Source organism: Rhagoletis pomonella, unplaced genomic scaffold (genome assembly GCF_013731165.1).
Source record: "Rhagoletis pomonella isolate Grant_MI unplaced genomic scaffold, Rhpom_1.0 Rhpom_scaffold_00004, whole genome shotgun sequence".
Classification (NCBI taxonomy): Eukaryota; Metazoa; Arthropoda; class Insecta; order Diptera; family Tephritidae; genus Rhagoletis; species Rhagoletis pomonella.
This window is the reverse complement of record NW_023458558.1, coordinates 38,852,003-38,856,129: the sequence shown is the minus strand read 5'-3', so window position 1 is coordinate 38,856,129 and position 4,127 is coordinate 38,852,003. Positions and strand designations below refer to the sequence as shown.

General features: G+C 35.2%; 1 long non-coding RNA gene across 1 annotated transcript in view; it reads left to right on the top strand.

Moving 5' to 3' along the window:
- The window catches only part of LOC118737561, a 5,008-nt gene extending 1,472 nt beyond the window's left edge, over nucleotides 1–3,536 (top strand). Inside the window, exon 2 of the long non-coding RNA XR_004992825.1 lies at nucleotides 3,410–3,536. This is a non-coding gene — a long non-coding RNA (uncharacterized LOC118737561). The remainder of the gene's footprint in view (nucleotides 1–3,409) is intronic.
- Nucleotides 3,537–4,127: the final 591 nt, after the last annotated feature.

Genomic DNA, 4,127 nt, shown 5'->3' with positions numbered 1-4,127 from the left:
TCTAGGGTGGGGTAACAACCCCTAAAAAAGGTGCGGAAATGTCGGGAGGGGTACCAAACGACGCGTTTCGGTCCCCCTAATAACACTCCGGAGGGGGGGAGATAATATTAACCATTTGGTAATTCTCTAGGGTGGGGTAACAACTCCTAAAAAAGGTGCGGAAAAGTCGGGAGGGGTACCATATGACGCGTTTCGGACCCCCTAATAACAATCCGGAGGGGGGGGCGGAGATAATATTATTAACCATTTAAAAGTTATGAACAAAAAAACTTTTGTTAAATTTCGTTGTTTTCTATGGGCAATTACACCGACAAAGATTCACTAAATCACCTGTTCTCACTTTTTACACACTATTAAAATATATAATTTAACTTATTTATTAAAGAAACAGGGAAATGTTTAGTTATTGGCCCACCGTTTTTGTGGTGGGGGGCGGAGGGGGAGGGGGCGGGGCCCCCCAAACCCCCTCATTCGAAAGGGGACAGTCGCCACTTTACGAAAAGCCCCACCCAAAGACAAAAACAAATAATACGACTTTGTAAACAAAATTTTGTTCAAAGTTTTCATTCCTGGAAAATAATTATTTATTTTTCAAATCCACCTATTTAGCTCGCTATAAGCACAAATTTTTCAAACCAGTCGTAGAGGAAAGTATTAAAAATTAATTACAGAAATTAAATCGAAAAACGTTGATGAAGTTACAGATTCTTAAAATTCGTAACAGCCAGTGTAATGAGAATGAAGAATTCTTTCTGAAAGCTTTAGAAAAACCTGACACATCTGGTTTGGCCTCGCCATTATGCTAGATTCTAATTGTTTCTTAAAAATACTTGACATCCGCATTCGCATCCGCGGATGTTAGCTGTTAGATGTTCGCATCCGCGGATGTCTAAAATTCCACATTCGCAACATCCCTAGTTTGAAGTTGCAAATTTGGGTTCTTGTTGTATTTACATAGGTATGTACATATAGTTCGTTCTATTTTCAAAAGTGAGGTGTCAAATGACAGAGCTTGGCCTGTAGATGTGTAACAAAGTTTTGTTTTTTTGAAACGGGTTGCCACCTGTTACTAATTTTTTAAAATAATTTAATAAGTTAAATATCAGGGAACGGATTTTTAGGACCTAAAAACCTATAAAAAGGCAAAATAAAGTAACGAAATGAGCTGGAAAAGGCAAAATAAAATAGCGAAAAAGGCAGGAAAAGGCACTAGGTATTGCAAAAAAGGCAAAAAAAGGCAAAACAAAATAGCGAAAAAGGCAGGAAAAGGCACAAGGTATTGCAAAAAAAGCAAAATAAGAACAAATAAGAAATAAGAACAATCAAAAAATATATTTATTTTATAAATTCTTATATTACAAGTAAAAAGAGAGAAACTATGAACTAGTTTCATTATATGAAAAATGTGTACTTTGAATCTTTGACTATTTTATCCTCTCGAGTTTCTAACTCATAAAACTTTTATCTGTAAACATAGTTGTAGTAACATTGAACCACAAGATGCATTTTGAAGTTTTCTGGCAGCATTTTCGGGTACTGTTTAGTAAGTGGCCCACCTATTTCGGGGTATTGCGTCCAAAGGTGTGACCCGATCCAAAAAAAAAAATGCACACACTTGTAGCCAAGGGTCTACCCATTATTTGGGAAATGTTTAGTTATTGGCCCATCGTTTTTCGGGTGGGGGGCGGAGGGGGAGGGGGCGTGGCCCCCCAAACCCCCCTCATTCGAAAGGGGACAGTCGCCACTTTACGAAAAGCCCCAATGCCGGCGCGCGAACGCGGACCGCCGCGACGCCGGGCACTTTCAAAATTGTATACTTACAAATCCGTCCATTTAACTTGTTCATGTACTACTTTTTGTGAAATGTAACTCGGTGACTACCTACATATGTGCACTAGTTTGCTTTATTACTCAAATTGTTAAGTTTAAAAGTTGGTCTTATTGCTCAACGAGAAATGAAATAAAGCAAATTTGCGTTATTGCCGTTTGTGTTATTTCTATTGAATATTTACTATTTAAAGTTTATTTTATCCTCCCATTCTGCCTGTTGTTAGTGTTTAGTGTTGGACAGTTTTTGCTTTTAAAATTAAGAAAATTATATCGAGCAAAAATAAAACTACTCAAAAACGCGAATATGTGGTAGATTTCAGACCTTGTGTGGTAGATGTGGTAGATGATCAAAATAGTGGCAGATCTACCACAATGTGGTAGAAGTCCGATCACTGGACATATGTACTTTTATAAAAATAACTGATATCAAGAATGGATTGCTATAAAAATCGTAAATTTATGCCAAAAACAAAAAACAAATCGGCCATTGTGCGTCAGAGTAAAAAATTAAAAACATATGGCCTTATTTATAAAAAATAAAGTAGGTTTAAAGAGCTTTATAAAATGACGTTTTCATACATTTTTCAGTTTATAAACCTTTTTTAAAGCTACTTTATTTTTTATGAATAAGGCCAATAGTTTTTATATATTTTGCCCATATTTTTGCGAATATATTAATTTTTGTGTGTGTAAAATTTACTGTCGCACGGTGAAATAAGTATTACAGAGACGGCCGCTGTGATGTAGTGGTAAGCAGTGCGCGCTTCCACTCCGCAGGGCCGATTTTTTCTTAACAGCGGTCGCCCTCGGCACGGGTTTTTTATGCAAATAGGATAGGGATAGAACGTTTCGAACCGGCCGTCGAAATTCCCACTCATCCGTCGAAATAAAATATAATAAGTAAAAGAAAAATGTATTGTTAAGATTTCGTTACATTTAGCTTCGATCACGTATGATATGAGAAATGGTAGTTGGCATGCTAAATTTATAAAAAGTATAGCCGTATACAATAGTAAGTGGTAGCATTGTAAATTTGTGTATATCAACAAAATTCTGTAGCTACGTACTGCTTTTATGCACAAAACCTGCGATCTCGACTTATTGTACCATTTTTCTTTAAATACGCACTACACTGTGATCCTTTTAGTAGTTTTCCGGTGGGTTATCCAACTCAGTATCACGATCAATCTTTATAGGCAAGGCCGTATTTAGGGGGCGGGGGAGATTGTAGGTTTCAACCTTGTTTGTGTGAAATATTTTGTTTGTATCAGTATTTTAATTTTAATAAATCTATGTTGAAATAAAAGTTAAAACAAAAAAAATATTTTGTCAGAACCCTCCGTAGGTATGGTCCGAATCGCTTTTATGGGGGTTGGCATCACAAAAGGAAATACTAAAACTAACTCACTTACAGGTCTAGTATTTTACTCTCACTACATACGCATGTTGGTAAAGTAAAATATTTATGCAGCTATGTATTTTAAAATTGTTTTTAAGTCACCATTAAATTACCGGATTTTACAGTTAAAAACTGATTTATTTGTTGCTTTACTGAACTCAGTTTTTGTATATTATCAAGGTATAAAAATACTATATTGTGATGGCGACGACAGCATCAACAGTGGCACCAGCGACAGCACAAGCTACAAGTGTCGTAGTGCTGGATCGCGGCAACAACACAACTTGTACTGTAAACTTACATGGTGAGTGCTTTTCGAAAACTTTTTATTCTTAATTTATGTGTGTATGTAATTATTTATGTATATAAATGTTCATGAACCTTTAAATGTAAGATAATAGTTAGGGTATTCCCAATGATGATGTTTCAGCTATCGAAATATGTCCTAAGACAGGTTAGTTGACGCAGAGCTCTGAAAAGTAAAATATAATACTAAAGTTTGAAATAACGCCAAAAGCCATAAGGACAATCGATTTTAATTTTGTAAAAGGGGTTTTTCTTCTACAGGTGAGTTCTATATAAGGTATAATTTTAAAATTTTTTGTATGCTCAGCTGATTAGTATTTAATGAGATATTCAAATGATTTTTTTTTATAAAAACAGTTTAAAGAAAAAGTCATGTCATTTTCTCCATGTTTCGCCAATAAAAAAATTATGTTTGTTTCAAGATATTATTTATTATTTATTGAAGTTTAACTTCAGAATCGTTATAATTTGGCTCTCAAAGGGCCTGGTCACTTATACCTTGGCTCAAATTTAAGATCTTGAATAGCACTACAGCGTCCTTTGGTATAGCTGCATACCAATAAAAAAAATGCAAACAAAAATGCATTTCTTA